The following is a 22145-nucleotide window of genomic DNA, read 5'->3' on the forward strand; positions in this document are numbered from 1 at the left end:
TTATATATTGAAAAATGAAAATGCCCAAATTATTAAGTCCTAAGATAGCAAAGCAGGGATCTTGTTTTGTCCATCACTGTATCCCAGTACCTAGAATAGTACCTGGCACATAGTAAGTACTAAATAAATATATGGAGGCTGGGCACAATGGCTCATGCCTGTAATCTTTGGGAGGCCGAAGCAGGAGGATTACCTGAGGTCAGGAGTTCAAGACCAGCCTGGCCAACATGGTGAAACCCCGTCTACTAAAAATACAGAAATTTGCCCAGCGTGGTGGCACACACCTGTAATCCCAGCTACTCGGGAGGCTTAGGCAGGAGAATTGTTTGAGCCCAGGAGAAGGAGGCTGCAGTGAGCCGAGATCGCGAAACTGCACTCCAGCCTGGCCAACAAGAGCAAGACTCTGTCTCAAAAAAAAAAAAAAAGAAAAGAAAAGAAAAGAAAAAGAAGTATTGATAGAAACTACAACAGGGTGGCAGCATGCGCCGGTGGTCCCAGCTACTCAGGAGGCTGAAACGGGAGAATGGCGTGAACCCAGAAGGCAGAGCTTGCAGTGAGCCGAGATCACGCCACTGCACTCCAGCATGGATAACAGAACAAGACCCTGACTCAAAAAAAAAAGCCAAAAGCCAAACACAAAAACCTAGGCTGAAATGAAGTGGGAAAATACAAAATCAGAATTCACATGTGAGAAAAGAAAGATAAACAGTACGCTAAAAATTGAAAATGGAAAAAATATGTATACAAATAAGGACATCGCTTATATACACTACAAAAGTGTATTTTACATATTCTTACCTATTGGGGAGGTAATTTGCTTTGCTATATTCTTTTTTGGAAATGAAGAAAAGAAATAACTAAAATAATAAGATATGCTTTATTTGCTTGCTGCATGGCACACACTGTGCTAAGCACATTATACATATTATCTCGTAGAATCCTCCAACTCTATGCTATAAATATTATCATTACAATATCACCATATTTTACAGTCAAGGAGACCAAAGACTGTAAGTATTTTGCTCAAGATTACAGTCAATAAGTTAGCAAAACTCAGATCTGAGCCTAATCAATCTGATTTCAGAGTCCATGATCTTAATCACTATTTGGGATTTTCAACAAATTGAGGGGAAATATACCAATATAGAGGCTGAGAGATTCATTCATTATTAAGACAACTAATTATACATTTTTAGATCTGGCCAGATACTTATTATAATCAAGGCCTGATTAACTAGAATGCTGAGTGGGTTACATTCTAGTAAAAATTTTCTGAGAAACTAAAATATAACCAAATATTTTATTGATGTTAATCTTTGGTCTAAGAAAAGTATGTGAACATATTTCCATCTTCATTTGATAGAAGATCTCTAATTACAAAGGCCAACCTTACATAGCACTGAAGACACAGGAAATCATAAGAGAACGGGTTGAAAATTTACCAATCCAAATTACAGTGCACTCATCCTGCTGTGTCATGTTTTCATATGTTTGTAGATGATCTCCCTCTACCTAGAATGCCCTCTCTAAGTCTGAATGTCTCACACTTATCCTTTAAAACCTGGCTCTTCCCACTTGTAGGAAATCACCCTAACCTTCCCTTTCTCACCACAGATTTAATAACTTCTCCACCTTGGACAAAAATATTACATAGTATGCATCGTAGTATGTTTGTTAACATAGGCATATGTATTACATAGTTTTACTGTAATATGTTTGTTAATATGTTCCTCCTATTAGAATTTTTTTTTCTTTTGATAGGAAATCTCGCTCTATCACCCAGGCAAGAGTGCAGTGGCAAGATCTCGGCTCACTGCAACCTCTGCCACCCAGGTTCCAGCAATTCTACTGCCACAGCCTCCTAAATAGCTGGGACTACAGGCGTGTGCCACCACACCTGGCTAATTTTTATATTTTTAGTAGAGATCGCGTTTCACCATGTTGGCCAAGCTGGTCTCGAACTCCCGACCTTGTGATCTGCCCATCTCAGCCTCCCCAAGTGTGAGCCACTGCACCCGGCCCGAGTTTTTTGGTTTTTTTTTTTTCTTTTTTTTTTTTTAAGACGGAGTCTCACTTTGTTACCCAGGATGGAATGCAATGGCGTGATCTTGGCTCACTGCAAAACGTCTCCCGGGTTCATGCCATTCTCCCGCCTCAGCCTCCCAACTAGCTGGGACTACAGGTGCCCACCACCGCGCCCAGAAAATTTTTTTGTATTTTTTAGTAGAGATGGGGTTTCACCATGTTAGCCAGGATGGTCTCGATCTCCTGACCTTGTGATCCGCCCACCCTGGCCTCCCAAAGTGCTGGGATTACAGGCGTGAGCCACCGCATCCGGCAAATTTTTTTTTCTTTAGAGACAGGGTCTCACTGTCACACAGGCTGGAGTACAGTGGTGCGATTACAGTTTACTGCAGGCTTAATCTCCCAGGCTCAAGTGGTTCTCTCACCTCAGCCTCCCAAGTAGCTGGGACCACACTTGGCAAATTTTTTTTTTTTTAATTTATGTATTTATTTTTTGTTTTGGAGACGGAATTTCACTCCTGTTGCCCAGGCTGGAGTGCAATGGCACAATCTCGGCTCACTGAAACCTCTGCCTCTTGAGTTCAAGTGATTCTCCTGCCTCAGCCTTCCGAGCAGCTGGGATTAAAGGCATGTGCCCCCATGCCCAGCTAACTCTGTATTTTTAGTAGAGAAGGGATTTCTCCATGTTGGTCAGGCTGGTCTCAAACACCCAACCTCAGGTGATCCACCTGTCTCGGCCTCCCAAAGCGCTGGGATTACAGGTGTGAGCCACCAAGCCCAGCCCGAACTTTTAATTTTTTTAGTAACCAGGTCTCCCTATGTTGCCTAGGCTGGTCTTAAACTCCTGGGCTCAAGCAATCCTCCTGCCTTGGCCTCCCACAGAGCTAGGATTACATCTGAGATTAAAAAAAAAAAAAAACTGTATGTCTTTTCCCTACATCTAAGCACAGAAATGGGTATAGTGGAAGCACTGGAAAAATGTTAGTCAGTGGAAGGAGGAATGAATGAATACAAAACAAACAAATGAATGGCTTGTTAAAGTAAATTAAACTCAGCCAGGTGCAGTGGCTCACACCTATAATCGCAGCACTTTGGGAGGCTGAGGTGGGCGGATCACCTGAAGGTCAAGAGTTAGAGATCAGCCTGGCCAACATGGTGAAATCCCATCTCTACTAAAAACACAAAAATTAGGCAGGCGGGGTGGCATGCACCGGTAGTCCCAGCTACTCAGGAGGCTGTGAAACAGGAGAATCACTTGAACCCAGGAGGCAGAGGTTGTAGTGAGCTGAGATCATGCCACTACACTTCAGCTTTGGGGACAGAGTGAGACACTGTCTCAAAAAAAAAAAAAAAAGAAAAAGGAATTAAGAGTCTGACCTACAGTTATTTGACTTTCTTCCTCTTAAACACACAGGCCGGTGCCGTGGCTCACGCCTCTAATGCCAGCAGCAGTTTGGGAGGCCGATGCGGGTGGATCACTTGAGGTCAAGAGTTCAAGATCAGCCTAGTCAACATGGTGAAACCCCGTCTCTACTAAAAATACAAAAGTTCGTTGGGCACGGTGGCTTCCACCTGTAGTCCCAGCTACTCAGGAGGCTGAGGCAGGAGAATCACTTGAACCAAGGAGGCAGAAGTTGCAGTGAGCCGAGATAGTGCCACTGCACTCCAGGTCTGGGTGACAGAGCGAGACTCTACCCCCAAAAAAAAAAAAAAAAAAAAAACTTAAATAAAATTAACTTAAATCTCTAACTCATTGTGGTTTAAAAAATGACTGCTCTTTTTCATTTGATCTTTTTCATCTAAACTTTAACTTCCAAACATGTGCTGTCATTTAGTTAGATGAAATCTCTACTTATGTGATATATGTATCCTCCAGTCTTTGAAGACCTTTATACTATAATAATGTTTACCCAGTAATCATTAAACATGATTGATTCATGACCCCCACCCCCAAAATTTTCTCAAATGACAGCATTATCAGTGTCTTCTTTCAAAGACAATTTTTTAAATTCTCTCCATTCAACTCTCCTAAGTTTTTATCAGCAAATATTTAAACTCTGGAGTTTTTAATTTCAGAGTGCTGAATTTAAGAAACGTTGAGGAATGTGTCCTCCACTTTTAAAAAAATGTTATTTATACCAAGAAACCATGATATAGCTACCTTATAATCTAATACACCGTCTTCCTACAGTCTTAGGGCAAATAAAACTGAATGAGAAGAGTCAGATATGTTATCAAGTGTGGAAAAGAGATTGAACAAAATGTATAATCAGAAGATTAAGTCAAAGATTCATGACTTATTTACTGTGGGACTATAAGATATAACAAAAATGATGAAACTTTCACTACTGATGAAACTCACATGCATCTGAGTTATAACTATCAATCTTTTGCGGTAGGAAAGAATATATTTCTAAATTCTACTGTATTAGCAACCACTTAAAATCGTTACAGTCTCATTCATCTTCATAACTTAATTGTAAATGTACTTCCTTTTTCTATAATGTTTGTACTCACCGTGATAACCACACTGTGACATGGTTCACATTTCAGTATGCAACATATGCAATGGTATGGACTTTCAAATGTCCACAGAGAATGCCTACAATTAGAATTTCAAAGTTTAAAACAACGTGCATTTCATTCTCTTCAATAGCAAGTTGATTTTATCCCAATTTCAGCTACTGTTCAACATCACCAGGGCCATTTGATTTCTCTGTGATGACTGGATCCCACTGGAAAACCTAGGGACTAAGGCCAGGCACGATGGCTCATGCCTGTAATCCCAGCACTTTGGGAGGCCAAGGCGAGCAGGTCACCAGGTAAAGAGTTCGAGACCACCCTGACCAACACAGTGAAATCCCGACTCTACTAAAAATACAAAAACTAGCCGGGCGTGGTGGCGCACGCCTGTAGAAGAGAGACTGAAGCAGAAGAATCACTTGAACCCAGGAGGTGGAGGTTGCAGTGAGCCAAGATCGTACCACTGTACTTCAGCCTGGGCAACAGAGCGAGACTCTGTCTCAAAAAAAAAAAAAAAAAAAAGAAAAGAGAAAAATGAAAATCTAGGAACTAAAAATAGAAAACATTTTTTAGCATCTTGTTGCTATGACTAAAAAATTGTTAAGAAACCCTTTATTTCTCTCTTGTACATTTGAAAAAAGCTGATAAGCTATTCTGAGTAACATAGGAACTGTTCTAAATGTTCAACGCAAACATCGAAAGCAATGATGTGAACTATTTACCTCATTTCTTCTTAACTGGCAAAGGGAATTCCCTATTGATAAGTAATATGAATTAGAAGTAGATGGTGTGAGTAGTTTAGTTCCAACTATGATCAGATACTTTAAAAGTTAATATAAACCTAACTACGAAGAAGTAATTCCTCACTTAACAATGAAAAGAATGTAAACACTTAAGTATTTATAGATGAAATTACATAATAACTGGAAGATTTGCTTTAAAATAAGCAAGAAGGGAAGCAGGGACGGGGCTGGTAGATGTGGAAACAGTGTGGTAACTGTGTTGATAACTGTTGAAGCTGGATGCTGAGTACATGAAGGCTCATTATGCTATTCTCTTTATTTATATATATGTTTGCAATTTGCCACATTAAAGAAATAAAAAGCTGACCGGCCACAAAATGTGGCTCACATTTCTCAGCACTTTTGGAGGGCAAGGTGGGAGGACCACGTGAGCCCAAGAGTTCAAGACCATCCTGGGCAATATAGTAAGACTCCACCTGTACATAAAATTTAAAAATTAACCAGATGCGGTGGCATACACCTGTGGTCCCAAACACTGCAGTGGCTAAAGCAGGAGGATCATCTGAGCCTGGGAATTCCAGTACAGTCTGGGCAACACAGCCAGACCCCAGCTCTAAAAAATTAGAAATACATATGTGTGTGTGTGTATATATATATATATATATATATATTTTTTTTTTTAAAGACAGAGTCTCACTCTGTCGCCCAGACTGGAGTGCAGTGGCGCGATCTCAGCTCACTGCAACCTCTGCTTCCCAGGTTCAACTGATTCTTCTGCCTCAGCCTCCCGAGTAGCTGGGACTACAGGCACAAGTCACCCATGCCTAATTTTTTATATTTTTAGTAGAAACGCGGTTTCACCATGTTAGCCAGGATGGTCTCGAACTCCTGACCTCATGATCCGCCCACCTCGACCTTCCAAAGTGCTGGGATTACAGGTGTGAGCCATGCGCCTAGCCAAAATATTTTTAAATGAACAAAATTGCCCAGGTGTGGTGGCTCATGCCTGTAATTCCAGCAATTTGGGAGTTTGAAGAGGGAGGACTGCTGAAGTTCGAGACCAGTGGGGGCAACACAGTGAGACTCCATCTCTACAAAAAAATTAAAAATTAGCCAGGTGTAGTGGCATGTGCCTATAATCCCAGTTACTTGGGACAACGGAAGGACTGCCTGAGCCCAAGAGGTAGAGCACACCATAAGTTATGCTCGTACCACGGGGACTCTAGCTCGGGTGACACAGTAAGACCCTGTTTCAAAAAAAAATCTTTTTTAGTTAGATGGAAAAAAGTATACAACCTTGGCATCAACTTGTGTCTGAGGGCAAATGACTAAAGACTATGAAAAGCAAATATAATACTACAATGAAAATTTCATAGATTTCCAAACATGAAAACTTAGATATTAGTGAAGAAAATACAACTCTGAAACAGCAATAAGATTATTGGTTAAATTTCTGTCATCACTAGAAGTCTTTTTTTTTTTTTTTTTTTTTTTTTTGAGACAGAGTCTCGCTCTGTCACCCAGGTTGGAGTGCAGTGGAACAATCTTCGCTCACTGCAAGCTCTGCCTCCCGGGTTCACATCATTCTCCTGCCTCAGCCTCCTGAGAAGCTGGGACTACAGGCACCCACCACCACGCTCGGCTAATTTTTTTTTTTTTTTGTATTTTTAGTAGAGACGAGGTTTGTATTAGCCAAGATGGTCTCAATCTCCTGACCTCGTGATCCACCCACCTCAGCCTCCCAAAGTGCTGGGATTATAGGCCACCACGCTCGGCCTAGAAGTCATTATTTTAAAATTAATTTTGATAAATATCACATTCTGCCAATTACAGGCCTGATGAGGCAGGCACTAAAAAAGCAATTTGTAAAACATGAAAGACTGTTATCAACTATGATGACAAGTAATAAGAAAATCTAGCCTCTTCGTATGAAAAAATATAAATGAAAAAACACTACTAAAACTAATTTTAAGGAAAATGATAACAGAAACTAGCAGCAACAAAACAAAAATGAACTAGTTGCATTTCCACCTCTTGTGGCACCCAGGTTTAAAATACTACATGCTGCTGAAAAGTCTGGCCTAAGCAGATCTCACAACAGATTATAGTGATGCTGTATACCACCTTTAAAAGACTCAGATCAATACACATAACTTAAATAGCAATACAAAGTTATTTTAAATGGAGACCACCACCACCACAATCTCACACACGGTAAGACTTCTCCACTGTGTGCTTCCACATTATCTTGGGCAGAAATGAAGGTGGCCAATTCAATATTAATAAAGCATGGAGGAAGACTCAGAATAAAGGCTTAAGTGGAATTGCTAATACTGTAAAGACACAGTACCTAGCAAGTTGTTAAGAAGTGATGTGCCAGGCGCGGTGGTTCACACCTGTAATCCCAAGCACTTTGGGAGGCCGAGGTGGGTGGATTACCAGAGGTCAGGAGTTTGAGACCAGCCTGACCAACATGGCAAAACCCCATCTCTACTAAAAATACAAAAAAAAAAAATAGCCGGGCATGGTGGCACACGCCTGTAATCCCAGCTATTGGGGAGGCTGAGGCAGGAGAATCACTTGAACCCAGGAGGCGGAGGTTACAGCGAGCCGAGATCACGCTGTTGCACTCTAGCCTGGGAGACAAGAGCGAAACTCCGTCTCAAAAAATAAAAATAAAAAAAGTGATGTGCAGTATTCTATTTCAGAATACAACTCAAGAGTAGAACATGAAAATCCTTTCCCTTTTTTTAAATAGACAGTGTTTCGCACTATTGCCCAGGCTGGAGTGCAGTAGCACCACCATGGCTCACAGCAGCTTCCAACTCCTGGGTCAAGTAATTCCCCCGTCTCAGCCTCCAGAGTACCTAGGACTACAGGCATTCATGCTAATTTTTTAACTTTCTGTAGAAATAGGGTATTCCTGTGTTGCCCAGGCTGGTATCAAATGCCTGGGCACAAGTGATCCTCCTGGCTCAGCCTCCCAAAGCACTGGGATTATAGGGATAAGCCACTATGCCAGGCCCCAGGCCCCCTTTTTCTTTTTTTCTTTTTTCTTTTTTTTTTTTTTTTGAGACAGAGTCACTCTGTCGACTCACTGCAACCTCCACCTCAGGGATTCAAGAGATCCTCCTGCCTCGCCATCCCAACTAGCTGGGACTACCGGCACATGCCATCACACCTGGCTAATTTTTGTACTTTTAGTAGAGACAGGGTTTTGCCATGTTAGCCAGGCTGGTCTCGAACTCCTGACCTCAGGTGATCCATCCTCTTCAGCATCCCAAAGTATTACAGGTGAAAGCCACCATGCCCAGAGACATAAAAACTTTTTTACATAAACGTACTGTAGAAATACATCCAAAAACAAGGTAAGGAATATAAATGTTTGCCTTCTTTTTAAACCAATAGTTCCTTTATACAAAAACACCAGAGGAGGCCGGGCGCAGTGGCTCACCCCTTTAATCCCTGCACTTTTGGAGGCCGAGGCGGGTGATTCACCTGAGGTCAGGAGTTCCAGACCAGCCTGACCAACATGGAGAAACCCCATCTCTACTTAAAATACAAAATTAGCAGGGCGTGGTGGCACATGCCTGTAATCCCAGCTACTCAGGAGGCTGAGGCAAGAGAGTCACTTGAACCTAGGAGGCAGAGGTTGCAATGAGCTGAGAGAGCACCATTGCACTCCAGCCTGTCAACAAGAACAAAACTCCATCTCAAAAAAAAAAACACACCAGATGATACAAAACGTATTTTTTTAAAGTACAAAGTTGTATACAGAGTGTAAACACTTAATGCTTATTCAAAGAGTAAGTAGTGGCAAAAATTCTTTGCAATTGGGTAACAAAATTTCAACTTCTAGGAATGTTTCCCTCTTCTATGTCGTTTTGAGACCCGCCACCATCAAACACTTCACAGACTCAACTGAATTAGCATCTCTTCAAGCACAGAGACCACATATTATTCATTTCTGTATCTCCTGCATAGGGCTAACTCAGTGTTTGTTATAACTAAGCTAAACTCCAAGATAGGAGCTTCAAATCACCTCAGGCCCAATCCAAAACTGAAAAAAGACAAACCTACTTCTCAGAGTTTAGGAACAAAAATATACTGACAAAGAACAAAGCCATAGATACTTTGTGCTACATTAGCTTCCCTTATCACCAAATTCAGAGTTGGTTACTAACACTGCAGAAATACATTTGTGACGATAAAAAGAATACATAAAAAACATGGATCCTAAAGTTCTGCTGTCAACATGTTCAACTACTATCACAGACTCCTTCACCTTAAACGCATACTAACATCCACACACCCCAACAAAGAAAATGAAAGGTTTTCAAATGAGACCTAAATATAAATTGGCTCTATTTCATTACACTTTAAGTTCCTAAAATCCTATGTATAGCCGGGCGCGGTGGCTCAAGCCTGTAATCCCAGCACTTTGGGAGGCCGAGACGGGCGGATCACAAGGTCAGGAGATCGAGACCATCCTGGCTAACACGGTGAAACCCCGTCTCTACTAAAAAATACAAAAAAAAACTAGCCGGGCAAGGTGGTGGGCGCCTGTAGTCCCGGCTACTCTGGAGGCTGAGGCAGGAGAATGGCGGGAACCCGGCAGGCGGAGCTTGCAGTGAGCTGAGATCCGGCCACAGCACTCCAGCCTGGGTGACAGAGCGAGACTCCGTCTCAAAAAAAAAAAAAAAAAAAAAAATCCTATGTATAAATCATGTGATTGTGCTTATGCTCATCTTCTAACTTGAGGGCCCAGTGTCTTTCATCAGATTCTCAGAAGGATAAATGACCCCCCAAAAACTTTTAAGAACCACTAATCTAGCCTATCAAGAAACATCCCATTTTCCAGAATACAGTTAAGTTGGCTTAGTTCATGCACTCTTCCCTCATATTCACAGAGGGGATTCTTACCATATGAAATCAATCTTTCAAAGGATTCCTTCAGCCCAGCCAAGAAGTTCCAACATCCACAGGTACATACATTAACAATCACCAGAACCCAAAAACCAGTTCTCTGATTTTAATTCCACACTGCTTCACTCAACTTAATATCTGCCACTGTCAAAACAACTCCCCTCAGGTTGTACCCAGGCTATTTACAGAGATACCCTGATTATCCTCACCCCAAGGCATGGACGATTTATTGAACAGGCAGTCAACAAATACTTGTTGAATGAATGAAAAAGGATCCTTCCTCCCACAGATTTCAAGTTAAGCTGTCAGCACCCATGCAGCTGCTCTGGTAGAGGTTAAGCTGTGAAAGCCTTCTCTCCCTCACACGTACAACCTCAAGTGTCAGAAATGCTCTGCTTCCCCCATAAACAAAATAATATAGCCATGGATATGCATTTCATACAGGTCAGACCGGGCAAGGACATCTACTTTCCACATACATATCTGACACAATTGGTCTCCTCCAAATACAATCCAACCAGTCATATGTGCTCCTATCTTTCCAACATACTCAGATTTGCCGACAAAGACTTCCTGAGGCACCATGGTATGCTGAATATACTGCTGCAGCAGTAGTGAAAATATGGGAGTTACAGTCTCAACTTTGTCACCAATTTAATATGCGGCCTTGGAGAAGTTCTCTCCTTATGCCTAAATTAACTATTTTGTAAAATGGAAGAAAGCATCCTACCATTTTCACAGAGATTTAGTATCACAAGGAAATTGAAAGCGCTTTCTTATTGTATTTGTAAACTATTACTATAAACCTGCGACAACAAATAAGGCCACCCATTCTTTACAGCTTTGTAGCAATGATTCTGTTAAAGATATTTTGGGCCTTCACATTTACACAACTCACTCTAACCAAAGGCACAAACTATTAAGACCACAACTGGCTATGCTAAGTTTCTCCCCTCCATGACCTCACAGACACATGCTGTATAGAACACCACCACTGCCACTCTTTCCCAACAAGTAACTAGGGGCTCCCAATCCCTAAAATACACACACATATCAACCTGCAAGGAACCTCCCAACATTTATTCAAGAAATAAGCTAACTTATAACGGGAACTCCATTACACTTACACAAATCAAGGCAAACTCTTCCGGAAACACTTTCCATCCTCGCATACACACACCAACACAGCCGCTACACATCAACAGACCATCTGTCTTCTAGACCAAAAACACCTCTTTCCATGTACAAACTAATCAGTGACATTTATTAAACTTACAACACTGAGATCATCCTGCCGTTCCTACATACCGTTCAACGCGGCAGCGACACCACAGACCTTGTCACACAGGTAAACTCCCCTCTCAGGATCGTGTCCTCGACCACTCTTATCCCTTAATTTAAACACACACACAAACTGGACTATGGGGGAGGCTCCGATCATGCCTACAAACACAAACTAACCTGTCAGGGGCACAGACGACTCCGCCTCCACTCGCTTACTTTCCAGCCCCCTCCGGGAGTCCGCCTGTCAGGGACACCCCTTCACCCCGCCTGGAGGGACTTCCCGGTAGGCTCAGGATCCCCCTCCCTGCTCTCCCCTCCCCCATCTTCACCACTGCTCTCCCGGAGGTCCAGGTCCGGGAGATGACAGTGGCTCCCAGGAAGCCCAGGATTCAATCGCTGAGAGAGTGCTTAGGCCCGAAGGCCTGCCCAAATCGTTCTACTCACCGTGTCGGAGGCCGAGGCCGAGAGCGACGAGAGTGCAGGGAAGTGGGGAAGAGGGGGTGGCCGCCAGGCTCCTCCGCTTCCCTGGGTCCACGGCGGATCCCTCCCGCTTGTCAGGAGGCGGCCAGCGGGTAAGCTGACTGGCGGAAATGCGAGAGAGGAGAAGGGAAAGGTGGAGGCTAAAGGGGGCAAACTGAGGGGAGGCGGGTCCCGCAACCGAGACTGGGATCGTCTCCCCTCCGCAAAGCGAACCCAAAATGGCGGCGGGAGCGGCGGCGGCGGCGGCAGCAGAGTGGCGGCGGTGGCGGCGGCTGCTCCTCCAGAGGGGAGGGAGCGAAGGGCGCCTAGCGCCCCCCCAACCTCCCACTCCTCCCTCCTCGCGTTCTTCCCCACCGTCCCCCGCTCCGCCCGACTCCGGCCGCGTAGCGCGCACGCCCGCCCGCAAGCGTACGAGTGTCTACGAGCTAGTCGCTGGCTGCTCCCACCAACCACCACCTTCGGCCGCCCAGCGCGCCAGCCAGCCCGTACGCGCTCACCCACGGGAACCTCCTCGCCCAGTCCCCCACTCCCCCTCAGGCCCTGTCAAGCCGGCTCCGGCGCAGGCCCTCACGCGTACCTTAAGCGGCGCGAGCCCAAGCCTCCTCCTCCTCCACCTCCTCCACCTCCTCTTCTCTCCTCCCCCCTTCCCCGCCCCCACGGCCACCAACCGCCGCCACGGCCGCCGCCGCCGCCGCCGCCGCCACCGCCGCCGCCACCGCCGCCGCCAGCCCCCCCAACCCTCCACCCCTCGCGCGTGCGCCTCCCACAATCCCCCCCGCGGGACTGTTCCATTCCTGTCGGCTGCAAGGGCAGGAGAGGAAGGGACGGGAAGAGCGGGTCGGGGCTTGACGTTTGACTGGAATTGCCAGAGTGGCGGCCCGAGCCCCACGACAACCTACCTCCCTAGGCTCGTTGCCGCGGCGCTGCGGATCGCCTCCCCCTGCTCCTCCTCCTGCTCGAGACCGCGGAGAGCGGATCGAGGGCTGCCTAGCGCCCCTCTGCCGGCCGGTGGTTGGAGGCCGCGGCGGCTGCGCGTTGAGTCGTTTCCTGCCGGATGACCTGAGCCTACTTCGCAGTCGCAGGACGAGTGCTTTGGAGCCGGTCCCAGGCGGTGTGTGCCGGTCGCCTAGCCAGGAGAACTGGTCCTCGACTCACGGTGAGGGAATGGACCGACACGGGGGTTGTACCGCTGAGGAAAAGGAGCGGGACTCCGGACCTCCAGGAGGTAGGGAGTGAGGCCAGTAGGACCGGCGCACCTCCGGGGGGATTCCTTCCGGACGCTGAGTTGCCAACCTGAGACCCGAGGAAGATCGGCATGATGGTCTGCTTTTTGTTGTTGTTAACCTGCCTCGGATTTCTCGAAGTTCACACCACTGTCCATATGCGATGATGTTTGTTTGCCCTTGACGCACTTAACTCATGGATGGTACTTCTTCAGCCTCGTTAGGCAGGCTGATGATAGAGGATGAAGAAACCATGTGTTTCTCATTCAGTTCTGGACTCAGTCTCCGTTTTCTTCCTTCAGCAAGTTATTTTTCTTAGTTCCTTATCAAAAAGTGTACATAAAAATTAGGCAACTCCAAACATGCCTCCAGGGTTGATGTGTGAAATAATAATATAATATATTAAAATGGAATTAGGTCCTAGGCATAGGGCAAGTGCAGAATATTGCCGTGTTGTCATTTACAGTTGTTGATATCGATAAGGTTTGTGGGTGTAATTGGTAGTGTTCTGTCCCGCCAAGTCGTTAATAAAACAAAGCAAACATAGACCTGTTAGGTTTCTGTGGCTACTGAATATTTGTTTCTCAAAACACTTGACTGATATTTGGTAATTGAATGCAGCAGAAATACAGACGATTAAAGTCCACAAATAATTCTAAAGTTTACTTGATCTAGTAGTTTTTACCTTTACCCAAAGGGTAAAGCAGAATAAATTACCGGAAGGATCTACTTGGATTTCCCTTTCTTTCACATTTGTGGACTCCTGGGGATACAGGAAATAATTCAAAAATGACTGTTCAAAAGCCCATGCAAGGCCAGGCGCGGTGGCTAACGCTTGTAATCCCAGCGCTTTGGGAGGCCGGGGTGGGCGGATGACCTGAGGTCAGGAATTCGAGACCAGCCTGGCCAACATGGCGAAATCCCGTCTCTACTAAAAATACAAAAATTAGCCAGGCATGGTGGCAGGCGCCTGTAATCCCAGCTACTGAGGAGGCCGAGGCAGGAGAATCGCTTGAACCCGGGAAGCGGAGGTTGCAGTAAGCCGAGATTGTGCCATTGCCCTCCAGCCTAAGCAACAAGAGTGAAACTCCCTCTGAGGAAAAAAAAAAAGCCTTTGCAACCTCCAAAATTCAAGTAGACAGTCCCAAATTTCCCCTTTAGGATATGTGGACTAAGTGTTGTTTACTTGTTTTGTTTATTTAAGGTAAAGAGGAAAGCAGCCTTAATTACCTCATTGTATGTTTTCTTAACCAAGTCCCACACTTTCATGGAGCCCACTTGTTTACCAATCTTTTGTAGTTGCATACGTGCAAGTGTATTATGCTACCAACAACTTTTTTTATTTGAGAGCAGGGACTATGTCTACTACTTAATTTACATAAAGCATCACAGGCTAGTGCAAAGCAAGTCACAGAAATATTCAAATGAGGCTGGGCATGGTGGCTCACGCCTGTAATCCCAGCACTTTGGGAGGCCAAGGTGGGTGGATCACGAGGTCACAAGTTCAAGACCAGCCTAGCCAACATAGTGAAACCCTGTCTACTAAAATTACAAAAAATTAGCCGGGTGTGGTGGCGGGCACCTGTAATCCCAGCTACTCGGGAGGCTGAGGCAGGAGAATCGCTTGAACCCGGGAGGCGGAGGTTGCAGTGAGTGGAGATTGCACCACTGCATTCTATCCTGGGCAACAATGCGAGACTGTCTTAAAAAGAAGAAAAAAAATCCAAAAAAAATTAGGTGGGCATGGTGGAGCACCTGTAGTCCCAGCTACTTGGTAGGCTGAGGCAGTAGAGTCGCTTGAACCTAGGAGGGAGAGGTTGCAGTGAGTCAAGATCACGTCTTTGCAGTCCAGCCTGGGCGACAAGAGCGAAACTCCGTCTCAAAAAAAAAAAAAAGAAAAGAAAAGAAATATTGAAATGAATGTCAGATACTTAAAAATACCAAAAGAGAAAGGCAGTTAGCATTTGTGGACTACCATGCCAGGGGAATGCGTATTCCTGTTTAATCCTTACTATAAACAACACTTTGAGATAGATAATCTTACCCTCATTTTACAGAAGAGAAGCCTGAGGCCCAGAGAAGTCCAGTAACAATCTTTAGTTTGCCTGTCTCTTAAAAGCATTACTTTTTTCACTACACCACATTTTCTTCAAAGTAAAATTTCTCATCAGCAGCATAATTGCTGTGCTTCAAAGAAAAAAAAAATGCCTTTAATGGAATTTCACTACACCAGTGTATAGGGAGAGTTACTTACATATGGTCTCTGTGTTAAAGTAACTTTCAGTAACTATAATGATCAATGAATTATCAACTACATATAAGCAAATGAGATAGGATTCTGTTTTTTCATACATGCCCCAGAGCCAACTAGAGACTAAAATATATTAAGTGCTCAATGAAATGACCTCACTGAATGAACAAACCCTGAATTATTTGAACCAATGAAGTTAGAATAATGGTTTCCCCAAGGATATCCACTTCTTAATCCCTGAAACCTATAAATATGATATGTTACATGACAAGGGAAAAATCAGGATGCAGAGGGAATTAAGGTTGCTAATCAGCTGACATTAAACTAAGGAGATTATCCAGGAACGAGCGCTCTGCAATGGCCCTCTTCAGTTTTACTTCTGTAGCTGCCCATGCTTGTGCTCATTTTCAGACAGTAGCTGAAAAGCATGTAAGCTGCTAGCACCATAGAAATCCGTCGAAGCGGCCGGGCGCGGTGGCTCAAGCCTGTAATCCCAGCACTTTGGGAGGCCGAGACGGGCGGATCACGAGGTCAGGAGATCGAGACCATCCTGGCTAACACAATGAAACCCCGTCTCTACTAAAAAATACAAAAAACTAGCCGGGCGAAGTGGCGGGCGCCTGTAGTCCCAGCTACTCGGGAGGCTGAGGCAGGAAAATGGCGTGAACCCGGGAGGCGGAGCTTGCAGTGAGCTGAGATCCGGCCACTGCACTCCAGCCTGGGCAAGAGAGCCAGACTCCGCCTCAAAAAAAAAAAAAAAAAAAAAAAAAAAAAAAAAAGAAATCCGTCGAAGCTCCCTTTCTTCAAATTGGATACTTGTAATACCTGTAGTAACCTCTTTGAATGCTCCAACAGTGCCTTCTTGTGTGAGATCACACATTAATATTTAGTTTGGCAGTTCCGCTAGTTTGACATCCAGGAGTTTCTTCTCCCTCACTGGTACAGCCAACTCCATCTTGGGGTCCTGGTCTGATATAAACTTTTAAAATGAGGTTTCAGGCTGGGCGCAGTGGCTCATGCCTATAATCCCAACACTTTGGGCAATTAAGGCAGGAGGATTACTTGAGGCCAGGAGTTCAAGACCAGCCTGGTCAACATAGCAAGACCCCATCTCTACAAAAACTAAGAAAAATTAGCCAGGCCATGGTGGCATGTCCAGGAGTTTGAGGCTGCCATGAGCCATGATCACACACCACTGCACTCCAGCCTGGGCAAGCGAGTGAAACCCTGTCTCTAAAATGTAAAACAAAATAAAGTTAATTTTTTTTTTTTTAACCCTTGAGACAGAGTTTTGCTCTTGTTACCCAGGCTGGAGTGCAGTGGTGTGGCTCACCGCAACCTCTGCCTCCCGGGTTCAAGCAATTCTCCTGCCTCAGCCTCCTGAGTAGTTGGGACTACAGGCGTGTGTCACCATGCCCATCTAATTTGGCTAATTTTTGTATTTTTAATAGAGATAGGGTTTCGCTACATTGGCCAGGCTGGTCTCGAACTGCTGGCCTTAGGTGATCCACCTGCCTCAGCCTCCCAAATTCCTGGGGTTATAGACATGAGCCACCGTGCCTGACCAAGAGTCTTTAAAAATATTGACTAGGTGTGGCGGCTCATGCCTGTAACCCCACACTTTGGTAGGCCAAGGCAGGTGGATCACCTGAGGCCAGGAGTTTGAGACCAGCCTGGCCAACATGATGAAACCCCGTATCAACTAAAAATACAAAAAAATTAGCTGGGCGTGGTGGCGGGCGCATGTAATCCCACCTTACTTTGGAAGGCTGAGGCAGGAGCATCACTTGAACGCAGGAGTTGGAGGTTACAGTGAGCCGAGATTGCGCCATTGTACTCCAGCCTGGGCAATAAGAACAAAACCCTGTCTAAAAAAATAAAATAAAATTATTTATCTTTTATTTTACTTTATTATTATTATTATTTGAGATGGAGTCTCACTATTGCCCAGGCTGGAGTGTAGTGCCACGATCTGGGCTCACTGCAACCTCCGTCTCTTGGGTACAAGCAATTCTCCTGCCTCATCCTCCCAAGTAGCTGGGATTACAGGTGCCTGCCACCACGCCTGGCTAATCTTTGTATTTTTAGTAGAGATGGAGTCTCACTGTGTTGGCCAGGCTGGTCTTGAACTCCTGACATCCTCAAATGATCCACCCGCCTTGGCCTCCCAAAATGCTGGGATAACAGGCGTGCGCTACTGCCCCTGGCTTTTTTTTTTTTTTTTTTTTTTTTTTTTTGTGGGGAAGTCTCACTCTGTTACCCAGGCTAGAATGCAGTGGCGCAATCTTGGCTCACTGCAACCTGCACCTCCTGGGTTCAAGTGATTCTCCTCCTGCCTCAGCCTCCTGAGTAGCTGAGATTCCAGGCACCCACCACCATGCCTAGCTAAGTTTTATGTTTTAGTAGAGCCGGGGTTTCAGCATGTTGGTCAGGCTGGTGTTGAACTCCTGACCTCAAATGTTCCACCCGCCTCGGCCTCCCAAGGGTTTTTTGTTTATTTATATTTTTTTATTTACTTATTTATTTATTTTGAGACAGAGTCTCGCTCTGTTGCCCGGGCTGCAATGCAGTGGCGCATTCTCGGCTCACTGCAAGCTCTGCCTCCCGGGTTCAAGCCATTCTCCTGCCTCAGCCTTCCGAGTAGCTGGGACTACAGGTGCCTGCCATCACGTATGGCTAATTTTTTGTATTTTTAGTGGAGACGGGATTTCACTGTGTTAGCCAGGATGGTCTCCATCTCCTGACCTCATGATTTGCCTGTCTCTGCCTCCCAAAGGCTGGGATTACAGGCATGAGCCACCATGCCCGGCCTTTTTTTTTTCTTTTTTTTTTTTTTTTTTTTGAGACACATTCTCGCACTGTCACCCAGGCTGGAGTGCAACGGCGCAATCTCGGCTCACTGCAACCTCCCCCTCCCGGGTTCAGGCAATTCTACTGCCTCAGCCTCCCGAGTAGCTGGGATTACAGGTGCCCGCCACCATGCCTAATTTTTTTTATTTTTAGTAGAGTGAGGATTTCACTATGTTGGCCAGGCTGGTCTTGAACTCCTGACCTTATGATCCGCCCGCCTTGGTCTCCCAAAGTGCTGGGATTACAGGCGTGATCCACTGGGCCTGGCCAGTTTTTTGTTGTTTGTTTTTTGTTTTTTACAAAAATGGGAACAGAAATTTTTTGGATTTGAGATTCTGTTGGATTTTGGAATATTTGTGTTATACCTGCTGTTTGAACATCTCAAATTTGAAAATCTGAAACCTTGGCCGGGCGCGGTGGCTCAAGCCTGTAATCCCAGCACTTTGGGAGGCCGAGACGGGCAGATCACAAGGTCAGGAGATCGAGACCATCCTGGCTAACCCCGTGAAACCCCGTCTCTACTAAAAAATACAAAAAACTAGCCGGGCGAGGTGGCGGGCACCTGTAGTCCCAGCTACTCGGGAGGCTGAGGCAGGAGAATGGCGTAAACCCGGGAGGCGGAGCTTGCAGTGAGCTGAGATCCAGCCACTGCACTCCAGCCTGGGCGACAGAGCAAGACTCCGTCTCAAAAAAAAAAAAAAAAGAAAAGAAAATCTGAAACCTTAAGTGTTAACATGAACACCTTAATAAAGTTTGGACAGTATTTCTTTCATAAACAATATTATTGATATTGCTAACTATTAATGTTAGAAATGAAAGTCGAGAAAGATAATTACCTGCAACATTAGCACCCAGAAATACCCAATTGCGTTGGTATTTGTTTTCTTTTAAGTTTTCATTTTTATGCGTCTCCACCTCAGAACCATAATCTAAATTTACAGTTAAATTCATAACAATACCTCAGTGGTGTACCATTGAGTCCTAAAATTCTAGAATGTTAATCCCAGTCGTGTGTGTACACTAACATACCTTTTGTGAAGTCTTTTGAAACCTATCAGATACAGCCTGGAGTCCATTTTGCTGAAGAGTATCTAGAATATCTGCTACCCTAACAAGCAATCATAGTCCCTTCCATAGTAGTTTAAGTTTTAAATTGTTCACCGTTCTGAGTAGTGTGATGCAATTTTGCACCACACTGTCCTGGATGTGAATCAACATAACCACGCCGTGTGTGCTGCCCATCGGTTAGTCATTGACATCATCAGCTTTTGACATCCAACTGTGGACATCGGCATGACTCAATGATTCAGGATCACCCAAAACAGATGATCCCCCTTCTTAGGCATAGTCAGAAGGTCGATATTAGCTACATCACAATTCCTAAGTCATTCACTGTACTCATCTTGTAAGCGTTTTGTCATCTCACATCAACACAAGAAGGGTGAGCACGGTACAATGAGATATTTTGAGAACAAGAGAGACTATATTCACATAACTTTTATATGGTATATTGTTCCGTTTTCTTATTGGTTATTGTTCATTTGTTACTGTGCCAAATTTATAAATTAAACTTGATTATAAGTATATACCTATAGGAAAACTGTGTGTGTGTGTTTGTGTGTGTGTTTATTTATTTAGTGATCAGTACTCTCTATGGTTTCAGGCATCCCCTGGGAATCCTGCAGTGGGATCTCCCGAGGATAAGGGGGTGCTACTGTATTTCCTTCCTTCTTGCTTTCTCCATTGCAGAAGAGCTAATGCAGCTTTAAAAGCTGGGGAACTTTAAAAAGTATATATTGCGTCATCACTTGCACTGTTATCAGAATCGTAAACTACATGCATATTTCTAGCAAAAACACCTATAGGTACAAGACTGAGGTTGGCCAGACACGATGCTCACGTGTAATCCCAGCACTTTATGGGATGCTGAAGTGGGAGAATTGCTTCAGGCCAGGAGCTAAAGACCAGCCTGGGCAACATAGACCCCATCTCTATAAAAAAGTAAAAATTAGCCTTTCATGGTGGTACATGCCTGTAGTCCAGGCTTGTCGAACCTGTGGCCCATGGGCCTCATACAACCCAGGACTGCTTTGAATAGGGCCCAACACAAATTGATAAACTTTCTTAAAACATTATAAGCCTTTTTTTTTTTTTTTTTTTTTTTGCGATTTCGTTGTTGTTGCTGTTTTAGCTCATAGCTGTTGTTAGTGTTGGTGTGTTTTATGTGTGACTCAAGACAATTCTTTCGACGTGGCCCAGGAAAGCCAAAAGATTGGACACCCCTGCTGTAGTCCAAGCTCCTCAGGAGGCTGAAGGCAGAGGATCGCTTGAGCCCAGGAGTTCAAGACTGCAGTGAGCGATGATACCACTGCACTCAAGCCTTGGAGACTGCAGGGACCCTATCTCAAACCAAACAAAAAAACCTGAGAGCTTGGAGAAGTTAGCACTATTGAAGTTTGTGATAATCAGTAAATTTCAGAAATGCTTTACTTTTATAGCCCTAATGTTGCTGTAGGAATCCAAACCTGGGGAGATAGATATTATTAAGATGAGAAAATACAGTGTAAGGAATTCTGCTTTTTCTATCTGAAATTATGAAAACAACGAAATTACTCTTTGTGGCTTGGCACGGTGGCTTACGCCTGTAATCCCAGCACTTTGGGAGGCCAAGGCGGGCAGATCACTTGAGGTCAGGAGGTCAGCCTGGCCAACATGGTGAAACCTCATCTGTACTAAAAATACAAAAATTAGCCAGGCATGGTGGCAGACGCCTATAATCCCAACTTCTTGGGAGGCTGAGGCAGGAGAATCATTTGAACCCAGGAGGTGGAGGTTCAGTAAGCCGAGATCACGCCACTGCACTCCAGCCTGGGCGACAGAGTGAGACTCTCTCAAAAAACAAAAAAGAAATAATCTTTGTGAACCAAACTTTTCCTATGGGACTCAGGATTTAGTACAATCTCAACCTCAACACTGTTGACATTTGGGGATGGATCATTCTTTGTTGTGGGGGACTCTCCGGTGCATTGTAGACTGTTTAGCAACATACCTGGCCTCTACTCACTCGATGCCAGTAGCATCCCCCCCTCCCTCCTTCAGTTGTGACAACCAAAATGCCTCCAACCATTCATTGTCCCATGTTAGGGGAGGGGACAAAAGTCCCCCTGGTAGAGAACTACTAATTTAGAGAAACATTACTGATCGTGAGGAATCAGTCTGGGTTTAGTAGAAAAGAAAGTCATGGCAGACTAATACATCCTTCTTGTTAGAATTCCTGAAATGGCTGGGCATGGTGGCTCACGCCTGTAATCCCAGCACTTTGGGAGGTTGAGGCTGGTGGGTCACGAGGTCAGGAGTTCAAGACCAGCCTGGCCAAGATGGTGAAACGCCGTCTCTACTAAAAATACAAAACTTAACCAGACATGGTTTCGAGCACCTGTAATCCCAAACTACTCGGGAGGCTGAGGCAGAGAATTGCTTGAACCCAGGAGACAGATGATTTTTTTTTGGTTTTTTTTTTTGAGATGGAATTTCGCTCTTGTTGCCCAGACTGGAGTGCAATAGCATGATCGTGGTTCGCCACAACCTCCGCCTCCCTGGTTCAAGCAATTCTCCCACTTCAGCCTCCTGAGTAACTGGGATTGCAGGCATGTTTCACCACGTCTCGCTAATTTTGTATTTTTAGTAGAGATGGGGTTTCTCCATGTTGGTCAGGCTCGTCTCGAACTCCCGACCTCAAGTGATCGCCCGTCCTGGCCTCCCAAAGTGCTGAGATGACAGGTGTGAGCCACCGCGCCAGCCAAAAAAAGAATTCTTAGAATGGTAGATCAAAGTAATTCC

The 22145-nt window shown here is 44.8% G+C and overlaps 2 protein-coding genes and 1 pseudogene across 9 annotated transcripts in view; 2 read left to right on the forward strand and 1 right to left on the reverse strand.

Annotated features, from left to right (window-relative positions):
• The window catches only part of ASH1L (ASH1 like histone lysine methyltransferase), a 366415-nt gene that overhangs the window by 222149 nt on the left and 122121 nt on the right, over positions 1-22145 (reverse strand). The window contains exons 1-2 of one of the 6 annotated variants that reach the window (XM_050752174.1): positions 11946-12469; positions 4543-4627 (exon numbers count right to left, since the gene is read on the reverse strand). The exons of 1 other annotated variant lie outside the window; for it this stretch is intronic. The gene's annotated coding sequence lies outside the window, so the exon portion shown is untranslated. Of the gene's footprint in view, positions 1-4542; positions 4628-11945; positions 12470-22145 lie in introns of those variants that run through there. 4 more of the 6 variants (XM_050752217.1, XM_050752176.1, XM_050752185.1 and 1 more) reach the window with 4 other exon arrangements.
• On the forward strand, positions 12092-15398 carry LOC126934301 (uncharacterized; annotated as a pseudogene). Its single transcript, XR_007718903.1, has one exon. The product of XR_007718903.1 is annotated as an uncharacterized LOC126934301 (transcript).
• The window catches only part of DAP3 (death associated protein 3), a 183236-nt gene continuing 174214 nt past the window's right edge, over positions 13124-22145 (forward strand). The window contains exon 1 of one of the 2 annotated variants that reach the window (XM_050754828.1): positions 13124-13137. The gene's annotated coding sequence lies outside the window, so the exon portion shown is untranslated. The remainder of the gene's footprint in view (positions 13138-22145) is intronic. The other variant, XM_050754848.1, reaches the window with a different exon arrangement.

This window comes from Macaca thibetana, chromosome 1, assembly GCF_024542745.1.
Source record: "Macaca thibetana thibetana isolate TM-01 chromosome 1, ASM2454274v1, whole genome shotgun sequence".
Classification (NCBI taxonomy): Eukaryota; Metazoa; Chordata; class Mammalia; order Primates; family Cercopithecidae; genus Macaca; species Macaca thibetana.